General features: G+C 40.7%; 1 protein-coding gene across 8 annotated transcripts in view; it reads left to right on the forward strand.

Moving 5' to 3' along the window:
* Positions 1-24,438, forward strand: part of ZNF19 (zinc finger protein 19) — a 127,134-nt gene that overhangs the window by 4,691 nt on the left and 98,005 nt on the right. For 6 of the 8 annotated variants that reach the window (XM_059904007.1, XM_059904006.1, XM_059904008.1 and 3 more), the window contains exons 3-4: positions 12,720-12,909; positions 16,178-16,255. The gene's annotated coding sequence lies outside the window, so the exon portion shown is untranslated. Of the gene's footprint in view, positions 1-12,719; positions 12,910-15,872; positions 15,977-16,177; positions 16,256-24,438 lie in introns of those variants that run through there. The other 2 variants (XM_059904010.1, XM_059904005.1) reach the window with 2 other exon arrangements.

Here is a 24,438-nt window from a genome sequence, read left to right on the forward strand (position 1 = left end):
TGTTTCTATAAATAGCAGAATTAGTTCGTATATTATACTAGTGCTGTTTTCTGTTCATGTGTTCTCTAAAATAATTTTGAATTCTGACTATGAAAATTTTAAATGTGTATAAAAGAAACAATAGTATAGTTAATATCCATATATCCATCATCCATTATCAAGACTTTGCCATATTTCTTCTTTCCTCCTTTTCCTTGTTTTCTTTGTTGAAGTATTTATAAAGCAAATCCTAGGTACGTGTCATTTCCTCTCATACCCCTCAGTATGCATCTCTAAAAACCTAATTTCTTAATTACAATTCCACATTGCATCAAATAATCAGATCTCTTCAACTGTATCCAAAATATCTTTTTATAGTTGGTTCATTTGGGTTAGGATCTGAACAAGTTTCAAATATTACTTTTAGTTTTACATCTCTTAAATTTCTCTTAATCTTTTCATGCCATTGACTTAATTGTCAAAACAGTTGTCCTGTGAAATTTCCCACATTCTGGATGTGGCAGACATTCTTGTGGTGTCATTTAACTTGTTCCTCTAATGCCCAAACATCCATTAAATGGAATTTAGCTCTAGAGCATGTATTTTCAACTGGGGTGATACTGGAAATTTTACACTGTTACTCTTCTCTCCTGATCTTGTATCTCTATTCCACGTTTTCCGCCAATTTTATGTTAATGTGATACTTTTTTATCCTTGAAAGTATTTTACTGATTATTTTTCTGTGCAACAAAAATATGGACTGATGTGGTAGACTGCTAGACATTCCCCAATACCCATTCTCTCCTTCTTTTCCGGTATTAAAACTCCTGGACTAGGACCACTTTTCATGTGAATTTCTCAGCTTGGGGTCCCAGACCATGCAGGCAGAATGCGTTTGAACACCAAATCCACGTAAAGGAATGCCTATGGTTACAGATTCTCACCGGAGAGGTTTTTTCTTCCCAGAGGCCAGACCGAGAGAGATTTCTTTTTTTTTTTTTAATTGCCTAATTGATATAATCTTACCTGTGTAGCTTGTATTTTTTTTTTAACATCTTTATTGGAGTATAATTGCTTTACAATGGTGTGTTAGTTTCTGCTTTATAACAAAGTGAATCAGTTATACATATACATATGTCCCCATATCTCTTCCCTCTTGCATGTCCCTCCCTCCCACCCTCCCTATCCCACCCCTCTAGGTGGTCACGAAGCCCCGAGCTGATCTCCCTGTGCTATGCGGCTGCTTCCCACTAGCTATCTATTTTACGTTTGGTAGTGTATATATGTCCATGCCACTCTCTCACTTTGTCCCAGCTTACCCTTCCCCCTCCCCGTATCCTCAAGTCCATTCTCTAGTAGGTATCCATCTTTATTCCCGTCTTGCCCCTAGGTTCTTCATGAACATTTTTTTATTTTTTTAGATTCCATATGTATGTGTTAGCATACGGTATTTGTTTTTCTCTTTCTGACTTACTTCACTCTCTATGACAGTCTCTAGGTCCATCCACCTCACTACAAATAACTCAGTTTCATTCCTTTTTATGGCTGAGTAACATTCCATTGTATATATGTGCCACATCTTCTTTATCCATTCATCTGTCGATGGACACTTCGGTTGCTTCCATGTCCTGGCTATTGTAAATAGAGCTGCAATGAACATTTTGGTACATGACTCTTTTTGAATTATGGTTTTCTCAGGGTATATGCCCAGTAGTGGGATTGCTGGGTCATATGGTAGTTCTATTTTTAGTTTTTTAAGGAACGTCCATACTGTTCTCCATAGTGGCTGTATCAATTTACATTCCCACCAACAGTGCAAAAGGGTTCCCTTTTCTCCACACCCTCTCCAGCATTTATTGTTTGTAGATTTTTTGATGATGGCCATTCTGACCGGTGTGAGATGATATCTCATTGTAGTTTTGATTTGCATTTCTCTAATGATTAATGATGTTGAGCATTCTTTCATGTGTCTGTTGGCAATCTGTATATCTTCTTTGGAGAAATGTCTATTTAGGTCTTCTGCACATTTTTGGATTGGGTTGTTTGTTTTTTTAATATTGAGCTGCATGAGCTGCTTGTAAATTTGGGAGATTAATCCTTTGTCAGTTGCTTCGTTTGCAAATATTTTCTCCCATTCTGAGAGTTGTCTTTTTGTCGTTTTTATGGTTTCCTTTGCTGTGCAAAAGCTTTTAAGTTTCATTAGGTCCCATTTGTTTATTTTTGTTTTTATTTCCATTTCTCTAGGAGGTGGGTCAAAAAGGATCTTGCTGGGATTTATGTCATAGAGTGTTCTGCCTATGTTTTCCTCTAAGAGTTTGATGGTGTCTGGCCTTACATTTAGGTCTTTCATCCATTTTGAGTTTATTTTTGTGTATGGTGTTAGGGAGTGTTCTAATTTCATTCTTTTACATGTAGCTGTCCAGTTTTCCCAGCACCACTTATTGAAGAGGCTATCTTTTCTCCACTGTATATTCTTGCCCCCTTTATCAAAGATGAGGTGACCATATGTGCATGGGTTTATCTCTGGGCTTTCCATCCTGTTCCATTGATCTATATTTCTGTTTCTCTGCCAGTACCATACTGTCTTGATTACTGTAGCTTTGTAGTATAGTCTGAAGTCAGGGAGCCTGATTCCTCCAGCTCTGTTTTTCTTTCTCAAGATTGCTTTGGCTATTCGGGGTCTTTTGTGTTTCCATACAAATTGTGAAATTTTTTGTTCTAGTTCTGTGTAAAATGCCATTGGTAGTCTGATAGGGATTGCATTGAATCTGTAGATTTCTTTGGGTAGTAGAGTCATTTTCACAATGTTGATTCTTCCAATCCAAGAACATGGTATATCTCTCCATCTATTTGTATCATCTTTAATTTCTTTCATCAGTGTCTTATAATTTTCTGCATACAGGTCTTTTGTCTCCTTAGGTAGGTTTATTCCTAGATATTTTATTCTTTTTGTTGCAATGGTAAATGGGAGTGTTTTCTTTTTTTTTTTTTTTTGGGAGTGTTTTCTTAATTTCACTTTCAGGTTTTTCATCATTAGCATATAGGAATGCAAGAGATTTCTGTGCATTAATTTTGTATCCTGCCACTTTACCAAATTCATTGATTAGCTCTAGTAGTTTTCAGATAGCATCTTTAGGATTCTCTATATATAGTATCATGTCATCTGCAAACAGTGACAGCTTTACTTCTTCTTTTCCAATTTGGATTCCTTTTATTTCTTGTTCTTCTCTGATTGCTGTGGCTAAAACTTCCAAAACTATGTTGAATAATAGTGGTGAGAGTGGGCAACCTTGTGTTGTTCCTGATCTTAGTGGAAATGGTTTCAGTTTTTCACCATTGAGGACAATGTTGGCTGTGGGTTTCTCGTGTATGGCCTTTATTATGTTGAGGAAATTTCCCTCTATGCCTACTTTCTGGAGCGTTTTTATCATAAATGGGTGTTAAATTTTGTCAAAAGCTTTTTCTGCATCTATTGAGATGATCATATGGTTTTTCTCCTTCAATTTGTTAGTATGGTGTATCACGTTGATTGATTTGCATATATTGAAGAATCCTTGCATTCCTGGGATGAACCCCACTTAATCATAGTGTATGATCATTTTAATGTGCTGTTGGATTCTGTTGGCTAGTATTTTGTTGAGGGTTTTTACATCTATGTTCTTCAGTGATATTGGCCTGTAGTTTTCTTTCTTTGCGACATCTTTGTCTGGTTTTGGTATCAGAGTGATGATGACCTCGTAGAATGAGTTTGGGAGTGTTCCTCCCTCTGCTATATTTTGGAAGAGTTTGAGAAGGATAGGTGTTAGCTCTTCTCTAAATGTTTGATAGAATTCGCCTGTGAAGCCATCTGGTCCTGGACTTTTGTTTTTTGGAAGATTTTTAATCACAGTTTCAATTTCAGTGCTTGTGATTGGTCTGTTCATATTTTCTATTTCTTCCTGGTTCAGTCTTGGAAGGCTGTGCATTTCTAAGAATTTGTCCATTTGTTCCAGGTTGTCCATTTTATTGGCATATAGTTGCTTGTAGTAATCTCTCATGATCCTTTATATTTCTGCAGTGTCAGTTGTTACCTCCCTTTTTTCATTTCTAATTCTATTGATTTGAGTCTTTTCTCTGTTTTTCTTGATGAGTCTGGCTAATCGTTTATCAATTTTATTGTCTCAAAGAACCACCTTTTAGTTTTATTGATCTTTGCTATCGTTTCCTTCATTTCTTTTTTATTTATTTCTGATCTGATCTTTTATGATTTCTTTCCTTCTGCTAACTTAGGGGTTTTTTTGTTCTTCTCTAAGTGCTTTAGGTGTAAGGTTAGGTTGTTTATTTGAGATGTTTCTTGTTTCTTAAGGTAGGATTGTATTGCTATAAACTTCCCTCTTAGAACTGCTTTTGCTGCATCGCATAGGTTTTGGGTCATCGTGTTTTCATTGTCATTTGTTTCTGGGTATTTTTTGATTTCCTCTTTGATTTCTTCAGTGATCTGTTGGTTATTAAGTAGTGTGTTGTTTAGCCTCCATGTGTTTGTATTTCTTACAGATTTTTTCCTGTAATTGATATCTCGTCCCATGGCATTGTGGTCAGAAAAGATACTTGATATGATTTCAATTTTCTTAAATTTACCAAGGCTTGATTTGTGACCCAAGGTATGATCTGTCCTGGAGAATGTTCCATGAGCACTTGAGAAGAATGTATATTCTGTTGTTTTTGGATGGAATGTCCTATAAATATCAATTAAGTCCATCTTGTTTAATGTGTCATTCAAAGCTTGTGTTTCCTTATTTATTTTCATTTTGGATGGTCTGTCCATTGGTGAAAGTGGAGTGTTAAAGTCCCCTACTATGATTGTGTTACTGTCGATTTCCCCTTTTATGGCTGTTAGTATTTTCCTTATATACTGAGGTGCTCCTATGTTGGCTGCATAAATATTTACAATTGTTATATCTTCTTCTTGGATTGATCCCTTGATCCTTATGTAGTGTCCTTCTTTGTCTCTTGTAATAGTCTTTGTTTTAAAGTCTATTTTGTCTGATATGCGAATTGCTACTCCAGCTTTCTTTTGATTTCCATTTGCATGGAATATCTTTTTCCATCCCTTCACTTTCAGTCTGTATGTGTCCCTAGGTCTGAAGTGGGTCTCTTGTAGACAGCATATATACGGGTCTTGTTTTTGTATCCATTCAGCCAATCTATGTCTTTTGGTTGGAGCATTTAATCCATTTACATTTAAGGTAATTATCGATATGTATGTTCCTATTACCATTTTCTTAATTGTTTTGGGTTTATTATTGTAGGTCTTTTCCTTCTCTTGTGTTTCCTGCCTAGAGAAGTTCTTTTAGGATTTGTTATAAAGCTGGTTTGGTGGTGCTGAATTCTCTTAATTTTTGCTTGTCTGTAAAGGTTTTAATTTCTCCATCAAATCTGAATGAGATCCTTGCTGGGTAGAGTAATCTTGGTTGTAGGTTTTTCTCCTTCATCACTTTAACTATGTCCTGCCACTCCCTTCTGGCTTGCAGAGTTTCTGCTGAAAGATCAGCTCTTAGCCTTATGGGGATTCCCTTATGTGTTATTTGTTGTTTTTCCCTTGCTGCTTTTAATATTTGTTCTTGGTATTTAATTTTTGATAGTTTGATTAATGTGTCTTGGCCTGTTTCTCCTTGGATTTATCCTGTATGGGACTTTCTGTGCTTCCTGGACTTGATTAACTATGTCCTTTCCTATATTAGGGAAGTTTTCAACTATAATCTCTTCAAATATTTTCTCAGTCCCTTTCTTTTTCTCTTCTTCTTCTGGGACCCCTATAATTCGAATGTTGGTGCGTTTAATGTTGTCCCAGAAGTCTCTGAGACTGTTCTCAATTCTTTTCATTCTTTTTTCTTTATTCTGCTCTGTGGTAGTTATTTCCATTATTTTATCTTCCAGGTCACTTATCCATTCTTCTGCCTCAGTTATTCTGCTATTGATCCCTTCTAGAGAATTTTTAATTTCATTTATTCTGTTGTTCATCACTGTTTGTTTGCTCTTTAGTTCTTCTAAGTCCTTGTTAAACGTTTCTTGTATTTTCTCCATTCTATTTCCAAGATTTTGGATCATCTTTACTGTCATTATTCTGAATTCTTTTTCAGGTAGACTGCCTATTTCCTCTTCATTTGTTAGGTCTGGTGGGTTTTTGCCTTGCTCCTTCATCTCCTGTGTGTTCCTCTGTCTTCTCATTTTGCTTAACTTACTGTGTTTGGGGTCTCCTTTTCGCAGGCTGCAGGTTCGTAGTTCCCGTTGTTTTTGGTGTCTGTCCCCAGTGGCTAAGGTTGGTTTAGTGGGTTGTGTAGGCTTCCTGGTGGAGGGGACTAGTGCCTGTGTTCTGGTGGATGAGGCTGGATCTTGTCTTTCTGGTGGGCATGTCCATGTCTGGTGGTGTGTTTTGGGGTGTCTATGGCCTTATTATGATTTTAGGCAGCCTCTGTGCTAATGGATGTGGCTGTGTTCCTGTCTTGCTAGTTATTTGGCATAGGGTGTCCAGCACTGTAGCTTGCTGGCCGTTGAGTGGAGCTGGGTCTTGGTGTTGAGATGGAGATCTCTGGAAGGTTTTCGCCGTTTGGTATTACATGGAGCTGGGAGGTCTCTTGTGGAGCAGTGTCCTGAACTTGGCTCTCCCACCTCAGTGGCACAGCCCTGACGCCTGGCTGGAGCACCAAGAGCCTGTCCTCCACACGGCTCAGAATAAAAGGGAGGAAAAAAAGAAAGAAAGAAGAAGATAAAATAAAATAAAGTAAAATAAAATACAATAAATTATTAAAAAATAAAAAATAATTATTAAGAAAAAAAATTTTTAAGTAAAAAAAAAAAAAAACAAACCAAGAGACAGACAGAACCCTAGTTCAAATGGTAAAAGCAAAGCTATACAGACAAAATCACACACAGGAGCATACACATACACACTCACAAAAAGAGAAAAAGGGAAAAATATACATATATCGTTGCTCCCAAAGTCCACCTCCTCAATTTGGGATGGTTCGTTGTCTCTTCAGGTATTCCACAGATGCAGGGTACATTAATTTGATTGTGGAGATGTAATCCTCTGCTCCTGAGGCTGCTGGGAGAAATTTCCCTTTCTCTTCTTTGTTCGCACAGCTCCCGGGGTTCAGCTTTGGATTTGGCCCCGCCTCTGCATGTAGGTCGTCTGAGGGCGTCTGTTCTTTGCTCAGACAGGACGGGGTTAAAGGAGCGGCTGATTCAGGGGCTCTGGCTCACTCAGGGCCGGGGGAGGGAGGGGTACGGATGCGGGGCGAGCCTGCGGCGGCAGAGGCCAACATGACGTTGCAGCAGCCTGAGGCGTGCCGCGCGTTCTCCCGGGGAAGTTGTCCCTGGATCACGGGACCCTGGCAGTGGCGGGCTGCACAGGCTCCCGGTAGGAGAGGTGTGGAGAGTGACCCGTGCTTGCACACAGGCTTCTTGGTGGCGGCATCAGCAGCCTTAGCGTCTCATGCCTGTCTCTGGGGTCCGCGCTGATAGCTGGGGCTCACGCCTGTCTCTGGAGCTCGTTTAGGCGGCGCTCTGAATCCCCTCTCCTCGCGCACCAGGAAACAAAGAGGCAAGAAAAAGTCTCTTGCCTCTTCGGCAGTTCCAGACTTTCTCCCGTACTCCCTCCCGGCTAGCCGTGGCGCACTAGCCCCTTCAGGCTGTGTTCACGCAGCCAACCCCAGTCCTCTCCCTGCAATCCGACCGAAGCCCGAGCCTCAGCTCCCAGCCCCGCCCGCCCCGGCGGGGGAGCAGACAAGCCTCTCGGGCTGGTGAGTGCTGCTCGGCACCGATCCTCTGTGCAGGGATCTCTCCGCTTTGCCCTCCGCACCCCTGTGGCTGCGCTCTCCTCCGTGGCTCCGAAGCTTACCCTCTCTGCCACCCGCAGTCTCCACCCGCGAAGGGGCTTCCTAGTGCGTGGAAACCTTTCCTCCTTCACGGCTCCCTCCCACTGGTGCAGGTCCCGTCCCTATTCTTTTGTCTCTGTCATTTCTTTTTTCTTTTGCCCTACCCAGGTACATGGGGAGTTTCTTGCCTTTTGGGAGGTCTGAGGTCTTCTGCCAGCGTTCAGTAGGTGTTCTGTAGGAGTTGTTCCACATGTAGATGTATTTCTGATGTATTTGTGGGGAGGAAGGTGATCTCCGCGTCTTACTCTTCCGCCATCTTGAAGCTCCTCCGAGATTTCTTTTTAATTCATCCTTTCATTCAAGCTTAACATTTGAAGGGTCCTGACTTCATGCAGAGTTTAAATTACAACTCCCTGCCTTACCTGGGCCTAAGGCTTCCTCTCCTAGTCTTAAAATCCAAACCTCTTGGTTACTGAGATAGCACCAGCATAACCATAGTCTTTTTTCCTAGTTTTCAGTTCCCTCTTTATTTGTGCTCCTTGGGAGGTACCCTTACCCTCTTGCAAAGTTAGCTCTGAATCTAAAAATGTGTATGTTAGATTTTATCTAACATATCTAGGTGTTTTGAAGCCCACACATTTTCGCATTGTCTTGTTTGTGATATTGCTATAGAGATTCCCATACTTTTAGCTCCCTCCAGCCTGATGCTTCCTCCTTCCATTCTTTCCCGCTGGAATTCTTCTTCCATGGCAGATTAAAATTCCCTGCCGTTCCCAAATTGTTGAGCATAGTTCCTTCACCTCTTTGCTTTAACCATAGCTCGGCTGTTCCCCCAAAGATACTGCCACCTGTACAGCCAGCTTGAAATTGCTTTTTTTTCACCTAGTCTAGAAATCTAACTTACTGTCCTTTCAGGATTTCTAGTCTCTCAGAGTCATGCAATAACTATCCTTTAAAATATAGGCTATAACACAACATTTTAAATCAACTATACTCCAATAAAAATTTTAAAAATAAATAAAATATAGGCTATATTACTTTATACCCTTTCTGTACACTCTCCTTTAATTTTACTTAGGGCCTTGACATGTGGGAAATTTCAGTATTTCTGTGGATAACCCAACCAACACCTATAAAGGCCTCCTGCCTATCTCGAACTTGAGGAGCTATATATAAATCTTACCCCATTATGGCCACCCATTCCCACAGGCACACCTTGTTCTTTTTTTTTTTTTTTTTTTTAATATTTTATTTATTTATTTATGTATTTATGGCTGTGTTGGGTCTTCGTTTCTGTGTGAGGGCTTTCTCCAGTTGCAGCAAGTGGGGGCCATTCTTCATCGCAGTGCGCGGGCCTCTCACTATCGCAGCCTCTCTTGTGGAGCACAGGCTCCAGACGCGCAGGCTCAGTAATTGTGGCTCACGGGCCCAGTCGCTCCGCGGCATGTGGGATCTTCCCAGACCAGGGCTCGAACCCGTGTCCCCTGCATTGGCAGGCAGATTCTCAACCACTGCGCCACCAGGGAAGCCCTTGTTCTTTTTTTTTTAATAATAAAGTTATTTATTTATTTATTTTTGGCTGCATTGGGTCTTTGTTGCTATGCACAGGCTTTCTCTAGTTATGGCGAGCGGGGGCTACTCTTCATTGCAGTGCGTGGGCTTCTCATTGCAGTGGCTTCTCTTGTTGTGGAGCACAGGCTCTAGGCGCACGGGCTTCAGTAGTTGTGGCTCACGGGCTCTAGAGTGCAAGCTCAGTAGTTGTGGCACACGGGCTTAGTTGCTCCGCAGCATGTGGGATCTTTCCGGACCAGGGATCGAACCCATGTCCCCTGCACTGGCAGGCGGATTCTTAACCACTTCGCCACCAGGGAAGTCCCTACACCTTGTTCTTTATCATGATCTTGAACTAGACTTTTTTAGGAATCTTAAATCCTGATGTATAATTAACTCACTGCAATCTTCTTGCCGTCCAACTCAATCACAGTTTACACCTAGACATTATTCAACCCTCTGATCTCTCCATACTTTCCTCCTAAGTCTGTCAACTCCCCCGCATTGTTACTCTTCTCTTTCTTTCCAACATATACCCCATGGTGCAATACATACCCACGTTCTTGCCAGCCACTTGAACTTAGCTTCCTTATCTTTGTGTAGCATCTACTGTGGAAAGTCTCTACCTGAGATTAATCTAACCCTGAGCGCTCTCCATTTCTATACCTAAAAAAAAAAAGAAAGAAAAAAGGTAAATTGGTGCTATTGGTGCATGGTGTCCAGCCTCGCTGAAAATCCTTTTACAAATACTGCACCAGTGCCGCCTTAGAAGCCTTGAGTTGAAGATGGCAGAGCACATAATGGAAGGAGCCCAAGTACCTGCAATACCGCTTAGAGAAGAGCCATTTACTGAACATGTTGGGCTTTATTTGTGCAAGAAAGAAACTTCAATTGTGTTTGAGCCATCAAACATTTGGGGATTTGTTATAGCAACTTCCATTGCCTTAACTAATGCAATGAGATACCATTTCAAAATTTTAATTTTCATCAGTAATAAGAGAAAATTTTATTCAGGCGCAGTAATGTAAAATTTAATCCCTCTGTTTTAAAATACATCATCAATGATACAATTAAAAATAGCACATGCTTTGGAGACATTTCTCCAAAAAAGATACTCAGTGGCCAATAAGCTCATGAAAAGATGTTTGACGTTGTTGATCATTAAGGAAATGCAAATCAAATCCACAATGAGATATCACTGCACACCCACTAAGATGGCTATGATAAACAGACAAATGATAAAATAACAAGTGTTGGCAAGGCTATGGAGAATTAGGAGCTCTCATATGCAGCTTGTGGGACTGTAAAATGGTACAGCTGCTGTGGAAAACAGTTTGTTGATTCCTCAAAAAGATAAACAGAATTGTTAGCAATTCTACTTCTACGTTTATATCCAAAATAATTGAAAATAGGAGTCCAAACAAAAACTTGTTCATGAATATTCTTGGCAGCACTATTTACAATAGCCATAAGGTGGAAACAACCCAAATGTCCATTAATGGATGAACAGAGAAACAAATTATGATGTATACACAAAATGGGATATTATTTAGCCATAAAAATGGATGAAGTATTGATACTGCTACAGCTTGGATGAACCTTGAAAATATTATACTAAGTTAAAAAAGCCAGACACAAAAGGTCACATATTGTGTGATTCCTTCTGTATGGAATATCCAGAATAGGCAAATCCATAGAGAGAGAAAGCAGATTAGAGGTTGTCAGGGGCTGGTGATAGGAGGCTAGGGAGTGATTACTTAATGGATAGGGGGTCTTCTTCTAGAGCGATGAAAAAGTTTTGAAACTAAAGAGAGGTGGTTGTACAACATCATGAATACACTAAGTTCCACTGAAATATACAGTTTAAAATGGTTCATTGTATGTTATGTGAATTTCACCTCAGAAAAGAAAACAACCATGAAACTAAAAAGGAAAAAAAAAAAGTTAAGCCCCCTGTATTCCTCGTGACCAGAGATGACCACTGTTACCATTTTGTTGTGCTGAATTTCCTTCCAGACTTTTTTTTAATGTGTACTAAACATACTGATTTGTAAAACATGTTATTTTATTTAATAGACCATCCATCTTCAAGATTTAAAACATAGCACACAATGGTGATGGAAATTGTCTGTATCTTGACTGTATCAGTGTTAATATCCTGGTTGCGATATTGTATTATATGTCTGCAAAATGTTATCTTTGGGGGTGGGAGCACTAAAATCAGTTTCATTAGAAAATATAAAATATGAAACATATTGGAAAACAACATTTTTCCATATTTTAAAATTTAATTTTTTGAATAGGTGATATAGTCACAAGGTTCAGATAATTTTAAATAAACAGAGTCATAATAAGTTTCGTCCTTATTTATCATCTCTGCAATCCACCCTGCCTTATCCCCTATGGGGTCACTGTTTTTAGTGTCCCGTGTATCCTTCCACACTTTCTCTAGGCGTATACAAGTAAATTGGAATACAGATTTATATTCCCCATTAATACGAAAAATAGCATAAAATCACAGTTTTGTACTTTTCTTTTTTCTTTCACAGTGTATGTATATTGGGGAATATTGGGGAGCTTTCCATATATGAACACAGAGAAATACCTCTCTGTCTCTCTGTCTCTCTCTTTCCACCTCCCTCTCTCTCTCTCTCTCTCTTTCTCTCCTGCTACATAGTATTCCAACATATGGTTATACCATAATTTTTGCCCCCAAATTTTGTCTATCACTAAGGCATTGGTTAATCAATTAATTAATTGCTTAATAAATAAATTATGGTATAGTTTGAAGGACACTGGGAGAGAAGCCCGGGGGCAGGACACCTTCCCCCAGGAAGCAGTGGCAGAAGACACGGGGGCTGCCAGCAGAGGCTTGCCTAGAGGGTGAGTAGTAGAGCCCACCAGGTAGAGAAACGCATGAGCCATCCTCCAAAAGTAGTGAAGGTGACCCCACTGCTGGCAGGAACACATTGCTTCTAGAAGCAGAGAGTGACAATGAGGTTCTCTCCCAGCCCACACTTCTCGCTCAGGCTCGTGACTCAGCCCCCCTACTGCTCCCTTCCAGTATTTCTACATCAAAGCCTTCCCTTTAAGAATCAGAGGTTCCCATTGACTAAATCCTCCCTTTCTGAGGCCACCTTATCCATGCTTCAGTAGCCATAAGTTGATGACTCCCAAATGTACATCTCTAGTCTAGACTTCTCTTCTGAACTTCAGAGTTGCACATCCAGCTGCCTTCTTGCATCTCCACTTGGAGGTCTCAAAAGCACCACCAATTCTTCATTTCCAAGATATCACTCACGTTACATCTTCCCATATCTGGCTTTCTTCCAGTGTTCCTTCTCGCAGAGAATGGCGTCTCCATCCAACTGCACAAGCTACAAACCTAAGACATCTTCAGTACCTCCTTTTCCTGCATTTCCCCATATCCGGTCTGCCCGATATCCTCTGGATGTGGCCCCTTCCATCTCCACTGCTCATTCTAATACAAGTAACCACAGGTTACCACAATCTCTTTTAACTGGTACGTTGCAGCCAAAGTGTTTCTTTTTTTTTTTTTTTTTTTTTAATTTTATTTATTTATTTTATTTATGGCTGTGTTGGGTCTTCGTTTCTGTGCCAGGGCTTTCTCCAGCTGTGGCAAGCGGGGGCCACTCTTCATCGCGGTGCACGGGCCTCTCACTGTCGCGGCCTCTCTTGTTGCGGAGCACAGGCTCCAGACGCGCAGGCTCAGTAATTGTGGTTCACGGGCTCAGTTGCTCCGCGGCATGTGGGATCTTCCCAGACCAGGGCTCGAACCCGTGTCCCCCGCATTGGCAGGCAGATTCTCAACCACTGCGCCACCAGGGAAGCCCCTTTTTTTTTTTTTTTTAACTTGAAATCTTATGTTGTCACTTGCTTAAACCCTTTAATAACTTTCCATTGCTTTTAAAATTGAACAGAATTCCTAGCATGGCCTTTAAGGTCCTACATGGTCAGACCCTGCCTACTTTCCTCCATTCTTACCTTGCACCACACAGCTGCCGGCTCCTGGGGCTTTCCTACTGCAAGGTCATGCTCCCTCCTGCCATAGGCCTTTTGCTCACACTTTTCCTTCTGTCTGTATCATTAACTTCTATTCAGTCTTTAAAGCACAACTCATAGAAGTCTTCTGCTGACCCTCTGCTTTGGTCAGCTTCCTTTTCTTCATTGCTCTGATCTCCTTTTGTTTTATATATATATATATATATATATATATATATATTCCTTTGAGTGTTTCCAACATTTGATCAGCATCTGTCTCCTCCACTAGGCTGTAAGCAACCTGAGTCTAGGGACTGCCCGTTTTTGCTTATCATTGTCACACAGAAATTAAATTTTGAATAAATGAATGACTGCCCGTGGCGTAACAATGCACGGTGCGTCTTTACCGCCCTTACCATCTCCTTGGAGACACAGCCCTCTCTCTTGCCTCCTGGGCTGCAGAGGAAGAAGCATCCACCAGCCAGGAGCTTGTGCTTTGGAGTCAGGGAGAGCTGGGCCTGTTTTGGCGCTGCCATTTACCAGCTGCGGATTCTTGAGCAAGTCCCTTTATCTCTCTGAACTTAAGTTTCCCAGTCTTTAAAAGAGGGTTACCACTTACCTCATAAGGTTGTTGTTGTTGTTGTTTTAGTCACACCCAGTACATTATATATATATATATTTTAAAGAATCATCTTGGGGACTTCCGTGGTGGTCCAGTGGTTAAGACTCCGTGCTCCCAACGCAGGGGCCCGGGTTCAATCCCTGGTCGGGGAACTAAGATCCCACATGCCACAACTAAGCCCGCGCGCCACAACCAGAGAGAGAAGCCCACGCACCGCAACGAAGAGCCCACACGCCGCCACAACAAAGACCCATTGCAGCCAAAATAAATAAATAAATTTATTTATTTTTAAAAAACGTCATTGTGGGGACAATTAGAAACTTGGAAAATGGACAGTGTATTAGATGATTCTTTTTTTTTTTTTTTTTTGCCCACACTGCATGCATGCCGGATCTTAGTTCCTTGACCAGGGATCGAACCTGTGCCCCCTGCATTGGAAGCACGGAGTCTTAACCGCTGGACCGCCAGGGAAGTCCCCACAATGACTTTTTTTAGTGTTTCTTTTTTGAATCTAGGATCCAATCAAAGTTCACCCATTGCGTTTAGATGTCATACGTCTTTAGTCTCCTTTAATTTAAAGCACTACACCTTACTTTTTAAATCTTTTGTCTGTCATGATATTAACACTTTTGAAGAGTCCAGGCCCATTGTCTGGTAGAATGTCCTCTGTTCAGCGTTTGCTGCCTCCTTTTTAGATTCAGGTGAGACATTTTTGGTGAGAGGACCACATCAACGAGGATGTGTACTTCCCCATACACTCAGCCGGGGGCATACAGTATCAATTTGTCCCAGGATTAGTGATGCTAAATTCAATCACTTGGTTAAGGTGGTGTTACCTAACAGAGCTGTGATGGGGGATTAAATGAAGGAATGTACCCAAGGGGTCTGGTCCATAAACCTTAGTTCTTCCCCGTTCCCCTTCAGCCTTCACTTTGGGGCAGATGCATGACATTCTTTTTTTTTTTTTTTTTTTTTTAAGATTTTTTGATGTGGACTATTTTTAAAGTCTTTATTGAATTTGTTACAGTAATGCTTCTAGGGGCTTCCCTGGTGGCTCAGTGATTAAGAATCCGCCTACCAATGCAGGGGACATGGGTTCGAGCCCTGGTCCTGGGAAGATCCCACATGCTGCAGAGCAACTAAGCCCATGTGCCACAACTACTGAGCCTGCGCTCTAGAGCCCACGAGCCACAACTACTGAGCCTGCGCGCCTAGAGCCCGTCGTCTGCAGCAAGAGAAGCCACCACAGTGAGAAGCCCACGTACTGCAATGAAGAGTAACCCTTGCTTGCCACAATTAGAGAAAGCCCTCGTGCAGCAACGAAGACCCAACACAGCCAAATAAATAAATAAATAAATAAATAAATAAATAAATTCTTAAAGAAAAATAATGCTTCTGTTTTAGGTTTTAGTTTCTTGGCTCTGAGGCATGTGGGATCTTAGCTCCCTGACCAGGGATCAAACCCACACCCCCTGCATTGGAAGGTGAAGGCTTAACCACTGGACTGCCAGGGAAGTCCCAAGATACACAACATTCTTGACTACACTTTCTCACCACAAGTGCCTCTTGGTGGGACTGGTAGTTATCACTAATTTGAGACTACTTTTTTTAAAAATTAATTTTATTTATTTGGTTGCGCTGGGTCTTAGTTACAACATGTGGACTCCTTAGTTGTGGCATGCGAACTCTTAGTTGTGGCATGCATGTGGGACCTAGTTCCCTGACCAGGAATCAAACCTGGGCCCCCTGCATTGGGAGTGCAGAGTCTTACCCACTGTGCCACCAGGGAAGTCCCAAACTTGAGACTACTTTTTAAAAAAATATTTTATTATGAAACTTTCAGGGGACTTCCCTGGTGGTCCATTGGTTAAGACTCTGCACTCTCAATGCAGAGGGCAAGGGTTCGATCCCTGGTCGGGGAACTAAGATCCCTCATGCCACATGGCGTGGCCGAAAAAAAAAAAAGGTAAGTGTGAATAAAATATAATTTAAAAAAATTTTTATTATGAAACTTTCAAATATACACAAAAGTAGAGAGAGTAGTTTAATGACTCTCAATGTATTCATCACCCAGTTCAAAAAAATTATCACCATTTTACCAGTAAGCTTTGTAATTACTTTTGAGTTTTATCCTTTGAGCCTCTTCTTTTCTTTCCCTAATACACAGGTCTTTGAATTCTGCAGGGGATATTTGGGAAAACTTTCCACCTATGAATTTTCCTTGTTCCATTGGTCCAGCTTGCAGGTAAGTGCTAATGATAAATGCATGCTGTTGGAGATAGTAGGCACTGGTTCAGCATGTCCAGAAATGCTGCGGCACTTCTCAGACTGCACACCAGTTACCTGGGGGTCATGTGAAATTACAAATTCTGACTACATAGCTCTGGAATGGGGTCTGAAATTCTGCATTTCCAAACAGACTTCTAGGTAATGCCAGTGGTGCTGGTCTGAGAAAGTGCTTTGAGCAGAGAAGTGTTCTTAGAGGGTAAAATCTTGATATTTTGGATACAGACGATAAGAAACATCTGATAAGAAAGAAAGAAGCTAAGTAATGCCTGAGGTTCCTTCCAGCACTTAAATTCTTTGAGTCTTTGTTCCTAACCTCTAGCAATTGCAGAAGTAACTAAGCACAATGACTCCACTCCTACTTCTAGGAAGAAGCAAGCTTGAATTAAAGACTTGAAACCCCTGCATAAAATTGCAGTAGGTTTGTTCCAGTTCCTCCTATATAATCAACAATCCTAGGGTCGAGTTCGAGGCAATGGCAGCACTGCCCAGACTGTCACACAGATTTTTCCTTACCTTTTAAAATATTTGTTTCTGTAGGCAGGCAGATGTATAATTAAAGCAAAGATGAACCAGTCTGTGGAGGTGTGGCCCAATAATTTTTAATTCTCTAAGCACCCAGGTGACAGTTCATTATAGTCCTGAGAAATGAGAGGAGTGGTTAGAAAGTTCCAAAATATTTGCTCATGCTTTCACCTTAGATTATCATGTTGGTGTGGAATTTGGTCAATCAGCCACCACATATTAAGCATCTACTATGTGGACAAACAAGACAGAAACATCCTAGTGGTAGAGGAGACAGAAAATAAACATGCAAACGACTAAGACAATTTCAGATACTGAGACATGTTCTAAAGAATTGAAACAGACCCTGCTTTTCCTTGTTTCAGGCTTTACCTCCTTTTTTTTTCTTTCTCCTTTCCTTTCCTTTTTTTCCCCTGTCAGTCCTTCCCATGAACTTAATTAGCATTAGATGATTGAGAAGGCTTACAAAGATAGCTCTCAAAAGAACCCTTTCAACTGCTACCAAAATAACACTACACCAGCAATTACAAGAAAGAGGCATGAATACCCCAATATATCCCACCCTTTTAAACTGCAGTGTTTTGCAGCAATTACAGATAAAGAAAATTGCAGCCTGGGACAATACCATAACCATATACCCCTTTCTTCTCTTGCCTTATAAGAACTCCAGTTCTGCTTCAGCTCGGGGAGTTAGCTAATTTTGAGGTGCTACGTGACACGCATCAGCTGAATATCTGAATTACTTTATTTTTTGTTCCTTGACAGAATATAAAATAGACCATTTTAAGGGGGAGAGACTGCTTTAGTTGGGATGGTCAGGGAAAATGTCTCTGAGGAGGATTCATTTGAATCGAGACTAAATAATAATAAGGTCAGCTTGAGATAATTTGGGGTAGAATGTTCTAAGCAGGAACCACACATACAAAGTCCAGGAAATTTGGTAGAAAGTGGAGAACATGGATGCAGGTGAGTGAATGAGGAGAGAAGGGCCACGTGGGTTGGAAACCCCTGGAGGTTTCTGTTTTGTTTGTTTTAACAGCTTTATTAAGACATAATTCAGAGAATTCCCTGGCAGTCCAGTGGTTGGGACTCCGCACTTTCACTGCCAAGGGCCCAGGTTCAATCCCTGGTCAGGGAACTAGAATCCCGCAAGCTGCACGGCGAAAAAAGACATAATTCATATACGATTCACCCATTTAAAGTGTACAATTTCAACGGTTTTTAATATGTTCACAGAATTGTGAAACCATCACCACCATCAAGTTTAGAACATTTTCATCACCCCCAAAAGAATTCCCGTAGCCATTAATATTCACTTTCTACCTTCACACCCTGCCCTCACCCCCAGCCCTAGGCAACTACTAATATATTTTCTGTCTGTATGAATATGCCTATTCTGGCCATTTCATGTAAATGGAATAATACAATATATAGTCTTCTGTGACTGACTTTTTTCACTTAGCATAATGTTTGCAAGGTTTATCCATGTTGTAGCACGTATCAGTACTTCATTCCTTTTTACGCAGAATAGTATTACACTGTATAAATATGCTACTTGTGTTTATCCATTCATTAGTTGATGAACATTTGGGTTGTTTCCACTTTTTGGCTATTATGAATAATGTTGCTATGAACATTCACATACAAGATTTTGTATACAAGTGTGGGTAAATGGTTGTATTTCTCTTGGGCACATAACTAGGAGTGAGATTGCTATATGGTGACTCTATGTTTAACCTTTTGAGGAACTGCCGAACATTTATTATCTTTTTATTTCAGCAATCTTAGTGGGTATCTCATTGTGTTTTTTTTTTTTTTAATAATTTTTATTGTGCATTTGTACTTTTTTTTTTTTTTTTTTAATGGCTGTGTTGGGTCTTCGTTTCTGTGCGAGGGCTTTCTCTAGTTGCGGCGAGCGGGGGCCACTCTTCATCACAATGCGCGGGCCTCTCACTATCGCGGCCTTTCTTGTTGTGGAGCACAGGCTCCAGACGCGCAGGCTCAGTAGTTGTGGCTCACGGGCCCAGTAGCTCCGCGGCATGTGGGATCTTCCCAGACCAGGGCTCGAACCCGTGTCCCCTGCATTGGCAGGCAGACTCTCAACCACTGCGCCACCAGGGAAGCCCGTGTTTTTTTATTTACTGTTTTTTTTACAGTTTTATTAAGATATAATTGACATACAGCACTGTATAATTTTTATTTATTTAAATTGAAGTATAGTTGATTTACAATGTTGTGTTAGTTTCACATGTACAGCAAAGTGATTCAGTTACACATATATATATATTTAAATTAGGTTATTTGGGCTTCCCTGGTGGCGCAGTGGTTGAGAATCTGCCTGCCAATGCAGGGGACACGGGTTCGAGCCCTGGTCTGGGAAGATCCCACATGCCGCGGAGCAACTAGGCCCGTGAGCCACAACTACTGAGCCTGCGCGTCTAGAGCCTGTGCTCCGCCAACAAGAGAGGCCGCGATAGTGAGAGGCCCGTGCACCGCGATGAAGAGTGGCCCCCGCTTGCCGCAACTAGAGAAAGCCCTCGCACAGAAATGAAGACCCAACACAGCCAAAAATAAATAAATAAATAAATTTTAAATTAGGTTATTTATCTTTTTATTGTTGAAGTGTAACAGTTCTTCATATATTCCAGATACAAGTTCCTTATCAGATATATGATTTGCACATATTTTCTCCCATTCTGCAGGTTGTCTCTTCAGTTTCTTGATGGTGTCCTTTGAAACACAAAAGTTTTTAATTTTAATTAAGTTCGACATCTCTTTTTTCTTTAGTTGCATGTGCTTTCAATGTCATACCCTAGAAACCACTGCCTAACCAAGAGTCATGAAGACTTACTTCTATGTTTTCTTCTCAGAGTTTTATAGTCTTAGCTCTTACATAAGAGGCCTATGATAATAGATCATAGTTAATTTTTGTATATGGTGTGAGGTAGAGGTCCAACTGCATTCTTTTACATATGGATATCAAATTGTCCTAGCACCATTTGTTGAAAAAACTATTCTTTCCTGGGACTTCCCTGCTGGCACAGTGATTCAGAATCCGCCTGCCAGTGCAGGGGACGTGGGTTCGAGCCCTGGTCCAGGAAGATCCCACATGCTGCAGAGCAACTAAGCCCATGCACCACAACTACTGAGCCTGCGCTCTAGAGCCCGCAAGCCACAACTACTGAAGTCCGCCTAGAGCCCGTGCCCTGCAACAAGAGAAGCCCCCGCAGTGAGAAGCACACGCACCACAACAAAGAGTAGCCCCTGCTCGCCACAACTAGAGAAAGCCCACGCACAGCATCGAAGACCCAACGCAGCCAAAAATAAATAAATATAAATAAATTTATTAAAAAACAAAAACACTATTCTTTCCTCATTGAGTCATCTTGGCATCCTTTCAAAGATCATTTGACCATTTGTGCGTAGATTGATTGATCTATTCCATTGATCTATTTGTCTTCATACTACTACTACATTGTCTTTTTTTTTTTTTATAAATTTATTTATTTATTTTTCGGCTGTGTTGGGTCTTCAATGCTGTGCGCGGGCTTTCTCTGGTTGCGGTGAGCAGGGGCTACTCTTTGTTGCGGTGCGTGTGCTTCTCACTGCGGTGGCTTCTCTTTGTTGCGGAGCACAGGCTCTAGGCGCACGGGCTGCAGTAGTTGTGGCTCATGGGCTCTAGAGCACAGGCTCAGTAGTTGTGGTGCACGGGCTTATTTGCTCCGTGGCACGTGAGATCTTCCCGGACCAGGGCTCGAACCCATGTCCCCTGCATTGGTAGGCGGATTCTTAACCACTGCACCACCAGGGAAGTCCCTACATTGTCTTAATTTCTGTAGCTCTGTAGTGAATTTTGAAATCAGAACTTTGTTTTTTCCCACAGTATTTTAGTATCAGCTTGTCAGTTTCTGCAAAAAAAGCCACCTGGGATTTTGATAGGGATTACATTGAATCTGTAGATCAGCTTGGGGAGTATTACCCTTTTAACAGTATTAAGTCTTCTGATCTATGAACATAGGATATTTTCCCATTTATTTAGATCTTTTTATTTCTTTCAACAGTTTTTTATACTTTTCAATATACAGGTTTTACACTTCTTTTGTTAAATTTATTACTAAGTACTTTATTTTTGATGCTATTGTAAATTAAATTGTTTTTTGAATTTCATTTTTGGATTGTTTGCTAGTATGTAGAAGTAGAATTGGTGTTTGTTTATTCATCTTGTATCCTGCAACCTTGCTAAACTCCTTTATTAGTTCTAATATTTTTTTAGTGGATTCCTTAGGATCTTCTATATATGAGATAATGTTATCTGCAAATAAAGATCATTTTACTTCTTCCTTTTCAATCTGGATGCCATTTCTTTCTTGCTCAATTGCCCTGGATAGAATCTCCAATATATTATTGAATAAAAGGGTGAGAATGGACATCCTTGTCTTGGTCCTGGTCTTGTGGGGGAAAGTATTCATTTCTTCACCATTATGATATTAGCTGTGGGTTTTTTATAGATGTTCTTTGTTTCAGTTTAAGGAAGTTCCCTTCTATTCTTAGGTTACTGAGTATTTTTAATCATGAAACGTTTTTGGATTTTCGTCAAATGCTTTTTTTTTTTCTTGCAACTATTGAGATGATGAAATGGTTTTTGTCCTTTATTCTATTAATGTGGTGCATTAAATTAATTGATTTTCCAATGTAAAATCAACCTTGCATTCCTAGGATAATTCCCACTTGGTTATGGTGTATAATTCTCTTTATATACTACTGCATTCAGTTGACTAGTATTTGTTGAGGCTTTTGTGTCCATATTCATAAGAGATAATGGTATGTAGGGTTTTTTGGTAACATGTCTTTCTGGTTTTTGTATCAGAGTAACACTGGCTTCATAGAACGAATTGAGAAGTGTTTCCTCCTCTCCTATATTTTGGAAGAGTTTGAGAGGATTCATATTAATTCTTTAAGTGTTTCGTGAAATTCACCAGTAAAGTCATCTGGGCTTGGGAATTTCTTTGGGGGAAGTTTTAAATTACTAATCCAATCTCTTTACTTGTTATAGGCCTTTCCAGACTTTCTGTTTCTTCTTTAGTTGATTCTGGTAGTTTGTGTCTTCCTAGGACTTTGTCCATTTCGTTTGTTATATAATTCGTTGGCATATGTTTCTTCATGGTATTCTCTTATAATTCTTTTTTTTCCTGTAAGGTCAGTAGTAATGTCCCCTCTTTCATTTCTGATTTTAGTCTTCTCTCTTCTTGGTCAGTCTAGCTAAAAGTTTGTCAATTTTGTTGATCTTTTCAAAGAATGAAATTAGGTTTTATTTTTTTCCCCTCCCGTTCTCTATTTCGATAATTTCCACTCTAATTTTTATTGTTTTCTTCTTTCTGCTTGCTCTGGGTTTTGTTTGCTTTTCCCCCCCTGTTACTTAAGGTGGAAATTTAGTTTATTGATTTGAGATCTTTCTTTCTTTCTTTTTTTTTTTAACGTTGGCATTTATAGCTAAAAATTTCCCTCTGAACACTGTTTTAGCTCCATCCTATAAGTTTTGGTATTTTGTGTCTTCATTTTTATTTGTTGTTTTTTTTTTTTTTAACATTTTCTAACTCCCTTATTGATATTCTCTGTTGGATGAGATGTTGTCAACATACCTTCCTTTCATTCCTTATAAATATGGTGTCCTTTAGTTCTTTGAACATATTTACAATAGGGACTTTGAAGTTTTTGTTAAGTTCAGCATCTAGGCCCCCACCAAAGCAGTTTCTGTTGCCTAATTTTTTTTTTTCTTCTTGTCATGGGTCACGCTTTCCTGTTTCTTTGCATGTCTCATAATTTTTTTGTTGAAAATGGAACATTGCTACAATAATATATTGTAGCAACTCTGGATATTGATCCCTCTCTCACCTGGGGCTTGTTTTCTTATTTATTTTTTCAGTGACTTGCCTGGACTAGTTCACAGAAATCTATCAATATTTTATCCACAGTGTGTAGTCTCTGATGTTGCTCCTCAAAGAGTGAAGCTTTGACTATGTGCACAGTCTTCTGACCACTAGGGATTATTGTAGTTTTAGCAGTGCTCTCTTTCCCTGGTCTCCCTGTTAAGCTGCTAGGTGATCTGATTCTACTGTAACACTCACAGCCTTTAGCCTCCAGTAATTGCTAGCTGACTGCTCTGTTGTTTTTGGCAAAGTCTGGGGCATAAAATTGTTCCACAGTGTGATCCAGCTAAAGTCAGGCCCCTTTGTGGGGGCAGTCTTTGAGGCTTGCTCTGAGCTCAGAAGGGCCCTTCTTATCTGTGTCTTTCCCTGGTTTACTCTCTTAAACTTCTAGCTGGGCTACTATTTTGTTTGTTGCTGCTAGTTTAATGGAGCTAAGAGCCTCCTCTTAACTGTTTGCCACCAAACTCTCCATTGTTTTTGACAATACCCTTATGCATGAACTTCCCCACATTGTCTTCCTAATAAAGTATGTCCTCTTAGGGAGAGCTACTGAGCTCTCTGTTCTTTTTTTTTTTTTTAATTTATTTATTTATTTATTTATTTATTTATTTATTTATTTATTTATTTTTGGCTGCGCTGGGCCTTCGTTGCTGTGCACGGGCTTTCTCTAGTTGTGGTGAGCAGGGGCTACTCTTTGTTGTGGTGCGCAGGCTTCTCATTTCAGTGGCTTCTCTTGTTGTGGAGCACGGGCTCTAGGCATGCGGGCTCAGTAGTTGTGGCTCGCGGGCTCTAGAGTGCAGGCTCAGTAGTTGTGGGGCACGGGCTTAGTTGCTCCGTGGCATGTGGGATCTTCCTGGACCAGGGATTGAACCCATGTCCCCTGCATTGGCAGGCGGATTCTTAACCACTGTGCCACCAGAGAAGTGTCTGAGCTCTCCCACCCTCCAACAGAATGCCTGTACTACTGCATTAGAGTAGGGCAGGGGAAGGGACTGTGGTCCACTTCTTCTGAAGTGATAAACCTGTGTTGCTCCACGAGTGGGGCATTGGATGTGGATGGCAGCCCCTAGTCTTTTGGGCTTGCCCTCCTGGCATGGAATCTGTGAGTGAGCTGGGGTGGGGGCAATTGGGACCCAATATTCTCAGCTTTCTGTGACTAGGTAAAGCTTCCACCCTATGAGTGGGACCTGGGATTTGGAAGGGAGTCCCAGTCCAGGCCCCTGCCAGAAAGAGGGATGATATGCTGGCCACTTGCCCTTCCTTGGGTGAAACCATAGTCCTAAACTAGGAGCTGAAGGGAAAGGGAGTCCTATTTTCTTTGACCTCCCTGCTTGAAGTAGAACTTATGTCACAGTAAGCTGGGAGGAGATAGAATCAGACAGTGGCTCAAATACCATAGACTCTTACTGTTCTTATCAAGATTTACTAAACTTTCTTGAATAAATGTTTCTCCATTTTCTGTATACTCTTGGGACAATATCCAGAGATTTTAAATGGTTGGTTTAAAAAAAAATAATTTTCACTAGTTAAATGTTTCAGTGGGGAGATGAGCTTCTCACGCTGCCATTCCAGAAGTGTGGTCACCTTAGGGGTTTTATTTCCCCATCTCTTTTTAGTATGAAAAATTCTAAACAGCAAAGTTGGAAGAATTTCACAGTGAATACCCATATTCTCCTTACTAAGATTCTAC

The sequence above is a fragment of the Balaenoptera ricei genome, chromosome 19, assembly GCF_028023285.1.
Source record: "Balaenoptera ricei isolate mBalRic1 chromosome 19, mBalRic1.hap2, whole genome shotgun sequence".
In the NCBI taxonomy this organism is placed as follows: Eukaryota; Metazoa; Chordata; class Mammalia; order Artiodactyla; family Balaenopteridae; genus Balaenoptera; species Balaenoptera ricei.